The sequence below is a fragment of the Pelobates fuscus genome, chromosome 1 (assembly GCF_036172605.1).
Source record: "Pelobates fuscus isolate aPelFus1 chromosome 1, aPelFus1.pri, whole genome shotgun sequence".
Lineage (NCBI taxonomy): Eukaryota > Metazoa > Chordata > Amphibia > Anura > Pelobatidae > Pelobates > Pelobates fuscus.
Window position 1 is genome coordinate 464,504,753 of NC_086317.1, and position 17,005 is coordinate 464,521,757.

The 17,005-nt window shown below is 50.9% G+C and overlaps 3 non-coding genes and 10 pseudogenes across 3 annotated transcripts; all 13 read right to left on the minus strand.

Annotated features, from left to right (window-relative positions):
* Positions 1-610: 610 nt before the first annotated feature.
* Positions 611-729, minus strand: LOC134577300 (5S ribosomal RNA). The gene has a single exon (XR_010085979.1). It is a non-coding gene; the product is annotated as a 5S ribosomal RNA (ribosomal RNA).
* Positions 730-1,508: 779 nt separating this feature from the next.
* Positions 1,509-1,627, minus strand: LOC134578622 (5S ribosomal RNA; annotated as a pseudogene).
* Positions 1,628-2,654: 1,027 nt separating this feature from the next.
* On the minus strand, positions 2,655-2,763 carry LOC134577732 (5S ribosomal RNA; annotated as a pseudogene).
* A 791-nt stretch (positions 2,764-3,554) lies between these two features.
* LOC134578625 (5S ribosomal RNA) lies at positions 3,555-3,673 on the minus strand (annotated as a pseudogene).
* A 1,031-nt stretch (positions 3,674-4,704) lies between these two features.
* LOC134574377 (5S ribosomal RNA) lies at positions 4,705-4,823 on the minus strand. Its single transcript, XR_010085432.1, has one exon. It is a non-coding gene; the product is annotated as a 5S ribosomal RNA (ribosomal RNA).
* A 768-nt stretch (positions 4,824-5,591) lies between these two features.
* On the minus strand, positions 5,592-5,710 carry LOC134578632 (5S ribosomal RNA; annotated as a pseudogene).
* Positions 5,711-6,734: 1,024 nt separating this feature from the next.
* On the minus strand, positions 6,735-6,853 carry LOC134577306 (5S ribosomal RNA). The gene has a single exon (XR_010085981.1). It is a non-coding gene; the product is annotated as a 5S ribosomal RNA (ribosomal RNA).
* Positions 6,854-7,644: 791 nt separating this feature from the next.
* LOC134578637 (5S ribosomal RNA) lies at positions 7,645-7,763 on the minus strand (annotated as a pseudogene).
* A 1,020-nt stretch (positions 7,764-8,783) lies between these two features.
* Positions 8,784-8,892, minus strand: LOC134578663 (5S ribosomal RNA; annotated as a pseudogene).
* A 760-nt stretch (positions 8,893-9,652) lies between these two features.
* Positions 9,653-9,771, minus strand: LOC134578732 (5S ribosomal RNA; annotated as a pseudogene).
* Positions 9,772-10,788: 1,017 nt separating this feature from the next.
* Positions 10,789-10,897, minus strand: LOC134578739 (5S ribosomal RNA; annotated as a pseudogene).
* A 783-nt stretch (positions 10,898-11,680) lies between these two features.
* LOC134578736 (5S ribosomal RNA) lies at positions 11,681-11,799 on the minus strand (annotated as a pseudogene).
* Positions 11,800-12,816: 1,017 nt separating this feature from the next.
* LOC134577738 (5S ribosomal RNA) lies at positions 12,817-12,925 on the minus strand (annotated as a pseudogene).
* Between the last annotated feature and the right edge of the window lie 4,080 nt (positions 12,926-17,005).

A 17,005-nucleotide genomic window follows, 5' to 3' on the forward strand; every position in this document is an offset into this window, starting at 1 on the left:
GCCTTGCGGTCCTAGCATGTGCTTTAGAGGCTGTGCTGGTCGTTACGTGGTGCCCCGGCACTGCGTAGTAGTGGAGTATAGAAAGCCTTGCTTATGGCTTGCACTTAAATGTCACTTCTGCCTGCCATCCTGCAATGTATGTGTGGATAGATGGAAGTGAAATATCTGTACATTTCTCTTTTTTTGTTTTTTAAATGCTGCTTTTCTCTTGGACCGCGTCATATCCTATCACCAACCGCATTGATTTAGTTTTTTGTTGTTGCTGTGACCGACACTTTACCACCGTAACACTGACTTGTGCTTGCCCACTTCTCTCTATCCTGTATCACTCAAAGACATTGTATTGTTGCCTCGTTACTCGTGTCCAGAAACACGAGAGAAGGAAAAAGAAAAAGAAAGCGAGAGAGAAAGAAAGAAAGAAAGAAAGAAAGAAAGAAAGAAAGAAAGAAAGAAAGAAAGAAAGAAAAAAACGCCACACTGAAACGTAAAGCCAGAAAAGAAATGTGTGTTTAAAAAAAAAAAAAAAAAAAAAAAGAAATCCTTCGAATGAGTGAATGTGAAATTGCATAGCGTAGATCGCCCCCTGCTGGTAGGAGATCGAAAAAGCAAAAGCCTACAACACCTGGTATTCCCAGGCGGTCTCCCATCCAAGTACTAACCAGGCCCGACCCTGCTTAGCTTCCGAGATCAGACGAGATCGGGCGTGTTCAGGGTGGTATGGCCGTAGGCAGAAACTAGGCTCCTTTAACCTCCTCTTATTCTGTTCTTCAACACCCAGGCACCTACCTCCCTCCCTCCCTCCCAGCTTCTTCATTTGCTGCTCTTGCAACTCACTGCTCAAAGGGCCCACTGACAAATGCGCTTGACGCCTACTTCTTACTTCTATCCCTACACTCCTAAGTGACCTCCTTCCTTTACACTGCGCAGCTGCTGGCACTTAGGCGTCTCCTAGATCTGCTCGGAAATGCAATCCTAACCTCTGTCTCAGAGAAAGCTGGTGAGACTGCGCCGTGACACACTTCGAAGCAACAGCGCACTGCAATAACTCTTGCTTCAACCCAAAATTGGCACGTGGCGTCTGCCTAGGATCCTTGCTCCTTGATCCTCTCTCTGCTTCGGACTGACAAGCTGCTGTCTGTTGTCACAGGGGTTTGTTGGCAACACAGGGGATGGTAGCCCTTTGAAAACCAATTTGCTAAAGATAGGCCACAAGTGCTGCTTTGGAAACGTTGCTCCACTACTCGGCTGTGCACACCGCTTGGCTACTTTAGCCTACAGCTAGCAGCGGCCTTTTCATTCCAGCGCTTTGGGGTGTAGAGTGAACCAGGCCCACGCTGCTGACAAAACATGCCCCACGCTGCTGACAAAACATGCCCCTCGGTGCTGTTCGGGAGCCCAATCTTTCTGTCCCTCTCCTCTCCCTCTTCAGCAAAAGGGCACAAGACAGCAGGCCTCCACTGGCCATGCTCTGGGTCTGCGATGCAGTGAGAGCGCGAAAAGTGTTCGAATGCCTACAACACCTGGTATTCCGAGATGGTCTCCCATCACAGGTACTAACCAGGCCCAACCCTGCTTAGCTTCCGAGATCAGACGAGATCGGGCGCGCTAAGGGTGGTATGGCGTAGGCCACAGCAGGGCTTCCTTTACCTCCCCTTATCCTGCGCACAGGCTCCTTCCACCCGATGCCGCCTTTGTTGTTGCTGCTGCTGCTGCTGCTAGTGCTGGTTGCTTTTGTTCACTGCTGGAGCATGTGTCTTTCAGCCCGCCCGGTCCTTCTTGCTCAGTCTGTAGTGGCAGCGGCCTTTTAGGCGCCCCCTTTTCTTTTTGCCTCTTTCCTGCAGGCCGAGCCTGGGTCTGCCAACTTGTAGCTTCCTAGGTCTTTTAGGGGGAAAGCAAGCGAAGCCCTGTTGCCTCCAGTACTGTTAGGAACCAGTCTTGTCGGCGCGCATTACGTAATGCGGGCTAAAAGTGCTTGGGGCCCGCTGCTTGATTGGGCACATACACTTGCAAGCATCGCCCTTCTTTTGGATTGCTCAGCTGCTGGCGCAAATACCTCTCCCGTCTGCCCTGCCTTGCGGTCCTAGCATGTGCTTTAGAGGCTGTGCTGGTCGTTACGTGGTGCCCCGGCACTGCGTAGTAGTGGAGTATAGAAAGCCTTGCTTATGGCTTGAACTTAAATGTCACTTCTGCCTGCCATCCTGCAATGTATGTGTGGATAGATGGAAGTGAAATATCTGTACATTTCTCTTTTTTTGTTTTTTAAATGCTGCTTTTCTCTTGGACCGCGTCATATCCTATCACCAACCGCATTGATTTAGTTTTTTGTTGTTGCTGTGACCGACACTTTACCACCGTAACACTGACTTGTGCTTGCCCACTTCTCTCTATCCTGTATCACTCAAAGACATTGTATTGTTGCCTCGTTACTCGTGTCCAGAAACACGAGAGAAGGAAAAAGAAAAAGAAAGCGAGAGAGAAAGAAAGAAAGAAAGAAAGAAAGAAAGAAAAAAACGCCACACTGAAACGTAAAGCCAAAAAAGAAATGTGTGTTTAAAAAAAAAAAAAAAAAAAAAAAAAAGAAATCCTCCGAATGAGTGAATGTGAAATTGCATAGCGTAGATCGCCCCCTGCTGGTAGGAGATCGAAAAAGCAAAAGCCTACAACACCTGGTATTCCCAGGCGGTCTCCCATCCAAGTACTAACCAGGCCCGACCCTGCTTAGCTTCCGAGATCAGGCATGTTCAGGGTGGTATGGCCGTAGGCAGAAACTAGGCTCCTTTAACCTCCTCTTATTCTGTTCTTCAACACCCAGGCACCTACCTCCCTCCCTCCCTCCCTCCCTCCCTCCCAGCTTCTTCATTTGCTGCTCTTGCAACTCACTGCTCAAAGGGCCCACTGACAAATGCGCTTGACGCCTACTTCTTACTTCTATCCCTACACTCCTAAGTGACCTCCTTCCTTTACACTGCGCAGCTGCTAACACTTAGGCGTCTCCTAGATCTGCTCGGAAATGCAATCCTAACCTCTGTCTCAGAGAAAGCTGGTGAGACTGCGCCGTGACGCACTTCGAAGCAACAGCGCACTGCAATAACTCTTGCTTCAACCCAAAATTGGCACGTGGCGTCTGCCTAGGATCCTTGCTCCTTGATCCTCTCTCTGCTTCGGACTGACAAGCTGCTGTCTGTTGTCACAGGGGTTTGTTGGCAACACAGGGGATGGTAGCCCTTTGAAAACCAATTTGCTAAAGATAGGCCACAAGTGCTGCTTTGGAAACGTTGCTCCACTACTCGGCTGTGCACACCGCTTGGCTACTTTAGCCTACAGCTAGCAGCGGCCTTTTCATTCCAGCGCTTTGGGGTGTAGAGTGAACCAGGCCCACGCTGCTGACAAAACATGCCCCACGCTGCTGACAAAACATGCCCCTCGGTGCTGTTCGTGAGCCCAATCTTTCTGTCCCTCTCCTCTCCCTCTTCAGCAAAAGGGCACAAGACAGCAGGCCTCCACTGGCCATGCTCTGGGTCTGCGATGCAGTGAGAGCGCGAAAAGTGTTTGAATGCCTACAACACCTGGTATTCCGAGATGGTCTCCCATCACAGGTACTAACCAGGCCCAACCCTGCTTAGCTTCCGAGATCAGACGAGATCGGGCGCGCTAAGGGTGGTATGGCGTAGGCCACAGCAGGGCTTCCTTTACCTCCCCTTATCCTGCGCACAGGCTCCTTCCACCCGATGCCGCCTTTGTTGTTGCTGCTGCTGCTGCTGCTGCTAGTGCTGGTTGCTTTTGTTCACTGCTGGAGCATGTGTCTTTCAGCCCGCCCGGTCCTTCTTGCTCAGTCTGTAGTGGCAGCGGCCTTTTAGGCGCCCCCTTTTCTTTTTGCCTCTTTCCTGCAGGCCGAGCCTGGGTCTGCCAACTTGTAGCTTCCTAGGTCTTTTAGGGGGAAAGCAAGCGAAGCCCTGTTGCCTCCAGTACTGTTAGGAACCAGTCTTGTCGGCGCGCATTACGTAATGCGGGCTAAAAGTGCTTGGGGCCCGCTGCTTGATTGGGCACATACACTTGCAAGCATCGCCCTTCTTTTGGATTGCTCAGCTGCTGGCGCAAATACCTCTCCCGTCTGCCCTGCCTTGCGGTCCTAGCATGTGCTTTAGAGGCTGTGCTGGTCGTTACGTGGTGCCCCGGCACTGCGTAGTAGTGGAGTATAGAAAGCCTTGCTTATGGCTTGCACTTAAATGTCACTTCTGCCTGCCATCCTGCAATGTATGTGTGGATAGATGGAAGTGAAATATCTGTACATTTCTCTTTTTTTGTTTTTTAAATGCTGCTTTTCTCTTGGACCGCGTCATATCCTATCACCAACCGCATTGATTTAGTTTTTTGTTGTTGCTGTGACCGACACTTTACCACCGTAACACTGACTTGTGCTTGCCCACTTCTCTCTATCCTGTATCACTCAAAGACATTGTATTGTTGCCTCGTTACTCGTGTCCAGAAACACGAGAGAAGGAAAAAGAAAAAGAAAGCGAGAGAGAAAGAAAGAAAGAAAGAAAGAAAGAAAGAAAGAAAAAAACGCCACACTGAAACGTAAAGCCAGAAAAGAAATGTGTGTTTAAAAAAAAAAAAAAAAAAAAAAAGAAATCCTCCGAATGAGTGAATGTGAAATTGCATAGCGTAGATCGCCCCCTGCTGGTAGGAGATCGAAAAAGCAAAGGCCTACAACACCTGGTATTCCCAGGCGGTCTCCCATCCAAGTACTAACCAGGCCCGACCCTGCTTAGCTTCCGAGATCAGACGAGATCGGGCGTGTTCAGGGTGGTATGGCCGTAGGCAGAAACTAGGCTCCTTTAACCTCCTCTTATTCTGTTCTTCAACACCCAGGCACCTACCTCCCTCCCTCCCTCCCTCCCTCCCTCCCAGCTTCTTCATTTGCTGCTCTTGCAACTCACTGCTCAAAGGGCCCACTGACAAATGCGCTTGACGCCTACTTCTTACTTCTATCCCTACACTCCTAAGTGACCTCCTTCCTTTACACTGCGCAGCTGCTGGCACTTAGGCGTCTCCTAGATCTGCTCGGAAATGCAATCCTAACCTCTGTCTCAGAGAAAGCTGGTGAGACTGCGCCGTGACGCACTTCGAAGCAACAGCGCACTGCAATAACTCTTGCTTCAACCCAAAATTGGCACGTGGCGTCTGCCTAGGATCCTTGCTCCTTGATCCTCTCTCCGCTTCGGACTGACAAGCTGCTGTCTGTTGTCACAGGGGTTTGTTGGCAACACAGGGGATGGTAGCCCTTTGAAAACCAATTTGCTAAAGATAGGCCACAAGTGCTGCTTTGGAAACGTTGCTCCACTACTCGGCTGTGCACACCGCTTGGCTACTTTAGCCTACAGCTAGCAGCCGCCTTTTCATTCCAGCGCTTTGGGGTGTAGATTGAACCAGGCCCACGCTGCTGACAAAACATGCCCCTCGGTGCTGTTCGGGAGCCCAATCTTTCTGTCCCTCTCCTCTCCCTCTTCAGCAAAAGGGCACAAGACAGCAGGCCTCCACTGGCCATGCTCTGGGTCTGCGATGCAGTGAGAGCGCGAAAAGTGTTCGAATGCCTACAACACCTGGTATTCCGAGATGGTCTCCCATCACAGGTACTAACCAGGCCCAACCCTGCTTAGCTTCCGAGATCAGACGAGATCGGGCGCGCTAAGGGTGGTATGGCGTAGGCCACAGCAGGGCTTCCTTTACCTCCCCTTATCCTGCGCACAGGCTCCTTCCACCCGATGCCGCCTTTGTTGTTGCTGCTGCTGCTGCTGCTAGTGCTGGTTGCTTTTGTTCACTGCTGGAGCATGTGTCTTTCAGCCCGCCCGGTCCTTCTTGCTCAGTCTGTAGTGGCAGCGGCCTTTTAGGCGCCCCCTTTTCTTTTTGCCTCTTTCCTGCAGGCCGAGCCTGGGTCTGCCAACTTGTAGCTTCCTAGGTCTTTTAGGGGGAAAGCAAGCGAAGCCCTGTTGCCTCCAGTACTGTTAGGAACCAGTCTTGTCGGCGCGCATTACGTAATGCGGGCTAAAAGTGCTTGGGGCCCGCTGCTTGATTGGGCACATACACTTGCAAGCATCGCCCTTCTTTTGGATTGCTCAGCTGCTGGCGCAAATACGTCTCCCGTCTGCCCTGCCTTGCGGTCCTAGCATGTGCTTTAGAGGCTGTGCTGGTCGTTACGTGGTGCCCCGGCACTGCGTAGTAGTGGAGTATAGAAAGCCTTGCTTATGGCTTGCACTTAAATGTCACTTCTGCCTGCCATCCTGCAATGTATGTGTGGATAGATGGAAGTGAAATATCTGTACATTTCTCTTTTTTTGTTTTTTAAATGCTGCTTTTCTCTTGGACCGCGTCATATCCTATCACCAACCGCATTGATTTAGTTTTTTGTTGTTGCTGTGACCGACACTTTACCACCGTAGCACTGACTTGTGCTTGCCCACTTCTCTCTATCCTGTATCACTCAAAGACATTGTATTGTTGCCTCGTTACTCGTGTCCAGAAACACGAGAGAAGGAAAAAGAAAAAGAAAGCGAGAGAGAAAGAAAGAAAGAAAGAAAGAAAGAAAGAAAAAAACGCCACACTGAAACGTAAAGCCAGAAAAGAAATGTGTGTTTAAAAAAAAAAAAAAAAAAAGAAAGAAATCCTCCGAATGAGTGAATGTGAAATTGCATAGCGTAGATCGCCCCCTGCTGGTAGGAGATCGAAAAAGCAAAAGCCTACAACACCTGGTATTCCCAGGCGGTCTCCCATCCAAGTACTAACCAGGCCCGACCCTGCTTAGCTTCCGAGATCAGACGAGATCGGGCGTGTTCAGGGTGGTATGGCCGTAGGCAGAAACTAGGCTCCTTTAACCTCCTCTTATTCTGTTCTTCAACACCCAGGCACGCACCTACCTCCCTCCCTCCCTCCCTCCCTCCCAGCTTCTTCATTTGCTGCTCTTGCAACTCACTGCTCAAAGGGCCCACTGACAAATGCGCTTGACGCCTACTTCTTACTTCTATCCCTACACTCCTAAGTGACCTCCTTCCTTTACACTGCGCAGCTGCTGGCACTTAGGCGTCTCCTAGATCTGCTCGGAAATGCAATCCTAACCTCTGTCTCAGAGAAAGCTGGTGAGACTGCGCCGTGACGCACTTCGAAGCAACAGCGCACTGCAATAACTCTTGCTTCAACCCAAAATTGGCACGTGGCGTCTGCCTAGGATCCTTGCTCCTTGATCCTCTCTCCGCTTCGGACTGACAAGCTGCTGTCTGTTGTCACAGGGGTTTGTTGGCAACACAGGGGATGGTAGCCCTTTGAAAACCAATTTGCTAAAGATAGGCCACAAGTGCTGCTTTGGAAACGTTGCTCCACTACTCGGCTGTGCACACCGCTTGGCTACTTTAGCCTACAGCTAGCAGCCGCCTTTTCATTCCAGCGCTTTGGGGTGTAGAGTGAACCAGGCCCACGCTGCTGACAAAACATGCCCCACGCTGCTGACAAAACATGCCCCTCGGTGCTGTTCGGGAGCCCAATCTTTCTGTCCCTCTCCTCTACCTCTTCAGCAAAAGGGCACAAGACAGCAGGCCTCCACTGGCCATGCTCTGGGTCTGCGATGCAGTGAGAGCGCGAAAAGTGTTCGAATGCCTACAACACCTGGTATTCCGAGATGGTCTCCCATCACAGGTACTAACCAGGCCCAACCCTGCTTAGCTTCCGAGATCAGACGAGATCGGGCGCGCTAAGGGTGGTATGGCGTAGGCCACAGCAGGGCTTCCTTTACCTCCCCTTATCCTGCGCACAGGCTCCTTCCACCCGATGCCGCCTTTGTTGTTGCTGCTGCTGCTGCTGCTAGTGCTGGTTGCTTTTGTTCACTGCTGGAGCATGTGTCTTTCAGCCCGCCCGGTCCTTCTTGCTCAGTCTGTAGTGGCAGCGGCCTTTTAGGCGCCCCCTTTTCTTTTTGCCTCTTTCCTGCAGGCCGAGCCTGGGTCTGCCAACTTGTAGCTTCCTAGGTCTTTTAGGGGGAAAGCAAGCGAAGCCCTGTTGCCTCCAGTACTGTTAGGAACCAGTCTTGTCGGCGCGCATTACGTAATGCGGGCTAAAAGTGCTTGGGGCCCGCTGCTTGATTGGGCACATACACTTGCAAGCATCGCCCTTCTTTTGGATTGCTCAGCTGCTGGCGCAAATACGTCTCCCGTCTGCCCTGCCTTGCGGTCCTAGCATGTGCTTTAGAGGCTGTGCTGGTCGTTACGTGGTGCCCCGGCACTGCGTAGTAGTGGAGCATAGAAAGCCTTGCTTATGGCTTGCACTTAAATGTCACTTCTGCCTGCCATCCTGCAATGTATGTGTGGATAGATGGAAGTGAAATATCTGTACATTTCTCTTTTTTTGTTTTTTAAATGCTGCTTTTCTCTTGGACCGCGTCATATCCTATCACCAACCGCATTGATTTAGTTTTTTGTTGTTGCTGTGACCGACACTTTACCACCGTAACACTGACTTGTGCTTGCCCACTTCTCTCTATCCTGTATCACTCAAAGACATTGTATTGTTGCCTCGTTACTCGTGTCCAGAAACACGAGAGAAGGAAAAAGAAAAAGAAAGCGAGAGAGAAAGAAAGAAAGAAAGAAAGAAAGAAAGAAAAAAACGCCACACTGAAACGTAAAGCCAGAAAAGAAATGTGTGTTTTAAAAAAAAAAAAAAAAAAGAAATCCTCCGAATGAGTGAATGTGAAATTGCATAGCGTAGATCGCCCCCTGCTGGTAGGAGATCGAAAAAGCAAAAGCCTACAACACCTGGTATTCCCAGGCGGTCTCCCATCCAAGTACTAACCAGGCCCGACCCTGCTTAGCTTCCGAGATCAGGCATGTTCAGAGTGGTATGGCCGTAGGCAGAAACTAGGCTCCTTTAACCTCCTCTTATTCTGTTCTTCAACACCCAGGCACCTACCTCCCTCCCTCCCTCCCTCCCAGCTTCTTCATTTGCTGCTCTTGCAACTCACTGCTCAAAGGGCCCACTGACAAATGCGCTTGACGCCTACTTCTTACTTCTATCCCTACACTCCTAAGTGACCTCCTTCCTTTACACTGCGCAGCTGCTGGCACTTAGGCGTCTCCTAGATCTGCTCGGAAATGCAATCCTAACCTCTGTCTCAGAGAAAGCTGGTGAGACTGCGCCGTGACGCACTTCGAAGCAACAGCGCACTGCAATAACTCTTGCTTCAACCCAAAATTGGCACGTGGCGTCTGCCTAGGATCCTTGCTCCTTGATCCTCTCTCCGCTTCGGACTGACAAGCTGCTGTCTGTTGTCACAGGGGTTTGTTGGCAACACAGGGGATGGTAGCCCTTTGAAAACCAATTTGCTAAAGATAGGCCACAAGTGCTGCTTTGGAAACGTTGCTCCACTACTCGGCTGTGCACACCGCTTGGCTACTTTAGCCTACAGCTAGCAGCGGCCTTTTCATTCCAGCGCTTTGGGGTGTAGAGTGAACCAGGCCCACGCTGCTGACAAAACATGCCCCTCGGTGCTGTTCGGGAGCCCAATCTTTCTGTCCCTCTCCTCTCCCTCTTCAGCAAAAGGGCACAAGACAGCAGGCCTCCACTGGCCATGCTCTGGGTCTGCGATGCAGTGAGAGCGCGAAAAGTGTTCGAATGCCTACAACACCTGGGATTCCGAGATGGTCTCCCATCACAGGTACTAATCAGGCCCAACCCTGCTTAGCTTCCGAGATCAGACGAGATCGGGCGCGCTAAGGGTGGTATGGCGTAGGCCACAGCAGGGCTTCCTTTACCTCCCCTTATCCTGCGCACAGGCTCCTTCCACCCGATGCCGCCTTTGTTGTTGCTGCTGCTGCTGCTGCTGCTGCTGCTAGTGCTGGTTGCTTTTGTTCACTGCTGGAGCATGTGTCTTTCAGCCCGCCCGGTCCTTCTTGCTCAGTCTGTAGTGGCAGCGGCCTTTTAGGCGCCCCCTTTTCTTTTTGCCTCTTTCCTGCAGGCCGAGCCTGGGTCTGCCAACTTGTAGCTTCCTAGGTCTTTTAGGGGGAAAGCAAGCGAAGCCCTGTTGCCTCCAGTACTGTTAGGAACCAGTCTTGTCGGCGCGCATTACGTAATGCGGGCTAAAAGTGCTTGGGGCCCGCTGCTTGATTGGGCACATACACTTGCAAGCATCGCCCTTCTTTTGGATTGCTCAGCTGCTGGCGCAAATACGTCTCCCGTCTGCCCTGCCTTGCGGTCCTAGCATGTGCTTTAGAGGCTGTGCTGGTCGTTACGTGGTGCCCCGGCACTGCGTAGTAGTGGAGTATAGAAAGCCTTGCTTATGGCTTGCACTTAAATGTCACTTCTGCCTGCCATCCTGCAATGTATGTGTGGATAGATGGAAGTGAAATATCTGTACATTTCTCTTTTTTTGTTTTTTAAATGCTGCTTTTCTCTTGGACCGCGTCATATCCTATCACCAACCGCATTGATTTAGTTTTTTGTTGTTGCTGTGACCGACACTTTACCACCGTAGCACTGACTCGTGCTTGCCCACTTCTCTCTATCCTGTATCACTCAAAGACATTGTATTGTTGCCTCGTTACTCGTGTCCAGAAACACGAGAGAAGGAAAAAGAAAAAGAAAGCGAGAGAGAAAGAAAGAAAGAAAGAAAGAAAAAAACGCCACACTGAAACGTAAAGCCAGAAAAGAAATGTGTGTTTAAAAAAAAAAAAAAAGAAATCCTCCGAATGAGTGAATGTGAAATTGCATAGCGTAGATCGCCCCCTGCTGGTAGGAGATCGAAAAAGCAAAAGCCTACAACACCTGGTATTCCCAGGCGGTCTCCCATCCAAGTACTAACCAGGCCCAACTCTGCTTAGCTTCCAAGATCAGGCGTGTTCAGGGTGGTATGGCCGTAGGCAGAAACTAGGCTCCTTTAACCTCCTCTTATTCTGTTCTTCAACACCCAGGCACCTACCTCCCTCCCTCCCTCCCTCCCAGCTTCTTCATTTGCTGCTCTTGCAACTCACTGCTCAAAGGGCCCACTGACAAATGCGCTTGACGCCTACTTCTTACTTCTATCCCTACACTCCTAAGTGACCTCCTTCCTTTACACTGCGCAGCTGCTGGCACTTAGGCGTCTCCTAGATCTGCTCGGAAATGCAATCCTAACCTCTGTCTCAGAGAAAGCTGGTGAGACTGCGCCGTGACGCACTTCGAAGCAACAGCGCACTGCAATAACTCTTGCTTCAACCCAAAATTGGCACGTGGCGTCTGCCTAGGATCCTTGCTCCTTGATCCTCTCTCCGCTTCGGACTGACAAGCTGCTGTCTGTTGTCACAGGGGTTTGTTGGCAACACAGGGGATGGTAGCCCTTTGAAAACCAATTTGCTAAAGATAGGCCACAAGTGCTGCTTTGGAAACGTTGCTCCACTACTCGGCTGTGCACACCGCTTGGCTACTTTAGCCTACAGCTAGCAGCGGCCTTTTCATTCCAGCGCTTTGGGGTGTAGAGTGAACCAGGCCCACGCTGCTGACAAAACATGCCCCACGCTGCTGACAAAACATGCCCCTCGGTGCTGTTCGGGAGCCCAATCTTTCTGTCCCTCTCCTCTCCCTCTTCAGCAAAAGGGCACAAGACAGCAGGCCTCCACTGGCCATGCTCTGGGTCTGCGATGCAGTGAGAGCGCGAAAAGTGTTCGAATGCCTACAACACCTGGGATTCCGAGATGGTCTCCCATCACAGGTACTAATCAGGCCCAACCCTGCTTAGCTTCCGAGATCAGACGAGATCGGGCGCGCTAAGGGTGGTATGGCGTAGGCCACAGCAGGGCTTCCTTTACCTCCCCTTATCCTGCGCACAGGCTCCTTCCACCCGATGCCGCCTTTGTTGTTGCTGCTGCTGCTGCTGCTGCTGCTGCTAGTGCTGGTTGCTTTTGTTCACTGCTGGAGCATGTGTCTTTCAGCCCGCCCGGTCCTTCTTGCTCAGTCTGTAGTGGCAGCGGCCTTTTAGGCGCCCCCTTTTCTTTTTGCCTCTTTCCTGCAGGCCGAGCCTGGGTCTGCCAACTTGTAGCTTCCTAGGTCTTTTAGGGGGAAAGCAAGCGAAGCCCTGTTGCCTCCAGTACTGTTAGGAACCAGTCTTGTCGGCGCGCATTACGTAATGCGGGCTAAAAGTGCTTGGGGCCCGCTGCTTGATTGGGCACATACACTTGCAAGCATCGCCCTTCTTTTGGATTGCTCAGCTGCTGGCGCAAATACGTCTCCCGTCTGCCCTGCCTTGCGGTCCTAGCATGTGCTTTAGAGGCTGTGCTGGTCGTTACGTGGTGCCCCGGCACTGCGTAGTAGTGGAGTATAGAAAGCCTTGCTTATGGCTTGCACTTAAATGTCACTTCTGCCTGCCATCCTGCAATGTATGTGTGGATAGATGGAAGTGAAATATCTGTACATTTCTCTTTTTTTGTTTTTTAAATGCTGCTTTTCTCTTGGACCGCGTCATATCCTATCACCAACCGCATTGATTTAGTTTTTTGTTGTTGCTGTGACCGACACTTTACCACCGTAGCACTGACTCGTGCTTGCCCACTTCTCTCTATCCTGTATCACTCAAAGACATTGTATTGTTGCCTCGTTACTCGTGTCCAGAAACACGAGAGAAGGAAAAAGAAAAAGAAAGCGAGAGAGAAAGAAAGAAAGAAAGAAAGAAAAAAACGCCACACTGAAACGTAAAGCCAGAAAAGAAATGTGTGTTTAAAAAAAAAAAAAAAGAAATCCTCCGAATGAGTGAATGTGAAATTGCATAGCGTAGATCGCCCCCTGCTGGTAGGAGATCGAAAAAGCAAAAGCCTACAACACCTGGTATTCCCAGGCGGTCTCCCATCCAAGTACTAACCAGGCCCAACCCTGCTTAGCTTCCAAGATCAGGCGTGTTCAGGGTGGTATGGCCGTAGGCAGAAACTAGGCTCCTTTAACCTCCTCTTATTCTGTTCTTCAACACCCAGGCACCTCCCTCCCTCCCTCCCAGCTTCTTCATTTGCTGCTCTTGCAACTCACTGCTCAAAGGGCCCACTGACAAATGCGCTTGACGCCTACTTCTTACTTCTATCCCTACACTCCTAAGTGATGTCCTTCCTTTCCATTGCGCAGCTGCTGGCACTTAAGCGTGTTCTAGATCTGCTCTGACATGCAATTCAAATTTAATACACAGGCCCTTCCCTCTCTCAAATGAATACACTGGCCCCCTCCTTCCCATAATTTAATACACTGCCCCCTCCCTCCCCCAAATTAATACACTGCCCCCTCCCTCAAATGAATACACTGGCCCCCTCCCCTGCCCAACCCCTCCCTAATTTAAAACACTGCCCCCTCCCTCAAATTAATATACTGCCCCCCTCCTTCCCCTGAATTAATACACTGGCCAACCCCCTCCCCCTCAAATTAACACACTGCCCCCTAATTAATTACACTGGCCCCCCTCCACCCTGAAATTAATACAGTAGCCCCTACATTCCCAAAATTAGTACACTACTCCCTTCTTCCCCCAAATTAATACACTGCCCACCCCCTGCCTAATTTAAAACACTGCCCCTTCCCTCAAATTAACACACTGCCCCCTAATTAATTACACTAGCCCCCTCCCCAATTTACAAACTAGACAGGCATGTCCCCAAAGCCCCTCTTCTCCTACCTTAAGATGAGCCGCCTATCCTCCAGTTCCAGCCCTGCTCTTTTTGGCTCAAGTAGGCCAGACGCTCCTCTGCACTGCGAGCAGGAGGGAAGGGGGAGTGGCTGGCCTGCTCTGCAGACAGACAGACATTCTGCCCTCTTGTGTCAGTGGGAGGGAAGACAAGAATCAGAACGATTTTTCCTGTTTTGCAGCTATTCGCAACCAAAGCCAGGGACGTATTAACCGCGAGGCAAACAAGGCATTTGCCTTGTGCGACATTTTCTTGGGGGCGGCAAAAAAGTTTACTTTTAACTGAACTTTTGGTGTCAGTGTGATTTCTTCAGCGTGCACGCATTACTTCACTTTAAATATTCGGACAGGAGCAGATATTCAAGCAAACACTTGGTCTGGTCTAAAACAAATGCAGACACACTTCCCTTAAAGGACCACTATAGTGCCCTGAGGGTGCCCCCACCCTCAGGGCCCCCCTCCTGCCGGGCTCCAGGGTGAGGAAGGGGTTAAACTTACCTCGGCTGAATGCGCATGCGCGGCAGGAGCCGCGCACGCATTTATCCAGTCCATAGGAAAGCATTCACAATGCTTTCCTATGGACGCTGGCGTCTTCTCACTGTGAAAATCACAGTGAGAAGCGCCTCTAGCGGCTGTCAATGAGACAGCCGCTAGAGGCTGGATTAACCCTATTATAAACATAGCAGTTTCTCTGAAACTGCTATGTTTTTAGAAAAAAAGTGTTAAACCTAGATGGACCTGGCACCCAGACCACTTCATTAAGCTGAAGTGGTCTGGGTGCCTATAGTGGTCCTTTAATAACATCATTAACTACATCTGAACAGTTAAACTCATAGGTACCTGCAGGTAAATTAGGTGCACAACGTTGAGGCCCTTAGGTGTAGCTAGCACTACCCAGATACAGTTATAAGGGAGAATCCTGAAGCAATCTCTGGAGACCGGACCACCAGGAATGGAATTTCCCCCCTCCCTGAACCGCCCCCAAATGCCCAGGGCAAAAGAAATCCGTGCGGGCGGCGCTGGCGAGGGAGCACTTTCCCCTGAGCTCTCTGCTCAGCTCCCTCGCGCGCCGAAGAGTGATGCCGAGAGCCGGAATATGACGTCATATTCCGGCTCCCAGCATCACTCTGCGGCGCACGAGGAAGCAGAGCAGAGAGCTCAGGGGAAAGTGCTCCCTCGCCAGCGCCACCCGCCCAGCAGCCACTGGACCCCCAGGGAAAAGGAGAACCTCCCCACAGCATTCCCAAAGGTAAGGAGGCTGGGGGGGTTGAATTTAAAAAAAAAATAGAGAGAGTGTTAATGTGAGTGTGTGTTAGTGAGTGTGTGTGTGTGTGTGTGTGTGTTTGTTAGTGTGTGTGTGTGTGTGTGTGTTAGTGAGTGTGTGTATGTCAGGTAGTGTGTCTGTTAGGGAGTGTGTTACCATGTGTGTGTCTGTTAGTGAGAGTGTATGCGTGTCTGTTAGTGAATGTGTGTGAATTTAGAAGGAGGGGCAGTGGGGGAAGGGTGGGGTGGTGCGGGAGGGCGGGCGTCTGAGTTTTGTCATGCCTAGGGCAGCACAAAACCAGGATACACCACTGACCAGAGCACCAAGTGGCCCTAGGGCAGGCAGGCCGCAATGATATTCATTGTGGGCCGCAAGTTTGACATGCTTGGTGTAAGGTACCATCTGTATATTCGTTTGTAATGTGTTTCTATGTGCGATGCAGGGGCGTCTTCAGGGCCGTTTGAAGGAATTTGGGGGCCCCAAGCAAAACAGACATGGAGGCCCCCCCAAACTCCAACCCCACCCCCCACATGCACGCTCAAGGTCTGGGCCCCCCGGCGCCTGCACCCGGGTCCTTCCCCCCCCCCCCCCCCTTCCCGAGTCCGCCCACAGGGATGCAGTGTCTGCAGGGCCGGTGCAAGGATTTTTGCCGCCCTAGGCAAAAGTAAAGTTTGCCGCCCCCATGTGACATCACAGTGCCCCATCCATATGATCTGCCATGTTAACTAACACAGTGCTGCAGTGCCGCCGTGTTTACAATAAAAGGCCTGCAGGGACAGGCTATAGACACCAGAACCACTACATTAAGCTGCAGTGGTTCTGGGGACTATAGTGTCCCTTTAATGTGAGGTAAATTAGAGATTAGTGCCACGAATAATATACTAGATTGCCTACTTACAACCAGATGAGGATGATGATGGGCTTCAGCTGCCGTCTGGCTCCACTGGTCTGGTGTAGAACAGGCTCTCTGGAGGCGGTTTGTAACTGTGGTCACAAAAATCAATGTTCTGGGAGAACGGGAAGCAGCTCCATTTTTTGAGGGCCATTTACACAGCTCAAGGTCTGGGTCCCAGGGTCCACCTTCATGTTCCACCAATGAGTTTGTTCACAGGGGTGTGGGGGGGGGGGGATGTCCTGATGTGTGTAAGGAATGCATTGTGTGAATCTGTGTTTGTATGTGTAAGGGCTGCAAGGTGAGTTTGTGTATGTATGGGATGCAGTGTGTGTGTCTGTAAGGCAGTGTTTCCCAACCCAGTCCTCAAGGCACACCTACCAGTCCAGGATTTAAGGATTACCCAGTTTTGTCTAAGGTGTTTTTAGAAAAAAAAGAAAAAAAACACCTTAGACACAACTGGGTCACCCCTAAATCCTGGACTGGTAGGTGTGCCTTGAGGACTGGGTTGGGAAACACTGCTGTAAGGGATGCACTGAGTGTGTGGAAGGGGTGCATTGTGTGTTGCTGTGTGTAAGGGATGCATTGCTTGTGTATGTGTGTCTGTGTGTAATGCATTGTGTGTTTTTCTGTGTGCAAGGGGTGCATTGTGTGTGTGTGTGTGTGTGATGGATGTCAATCTCTCCCCCTACCCCCGTCAATTTCCTTCTTCTCCCCCCCTCTCCAATTTCCTTCTTCTCCCCCTCCCTCTCATTGCCTTCTCCCCCCTCCAATTTCCTTCTTCTCCCCTCCCTCTCATTTCCTTCTTCTCCCCCTCCCTCTCATTTCCTTCCTTCTCCCCCCCTCCAATTTCCTTCCTCCCCCTCCAATTTCCTTCCTCTCCCCCCTCAAATTTCCCCCCTTCCTCTCCCCCCTCAAATTTCTCCCCTTCCTCTCCCCCCTCAAATTTCTCCCCTTCCTCTCCCCCCTCAAATTTCTCCCCTTCCTCTACCCCCTCCCTCTCCCTCTCCCCCCTCCCTCAAATGTCCTCCCTTCCTCTCTCCCTCAAATTTCCTCCCTTCCTCTCTGTCAGGATCGGGACAGGGATCCAACACGCAGAGTACAAACAGGTACAGGATACGTATACCGGACCTTAGAATGGCCGGACTAACGTACGGAGAGTATAGAGAATAGTCAAAGA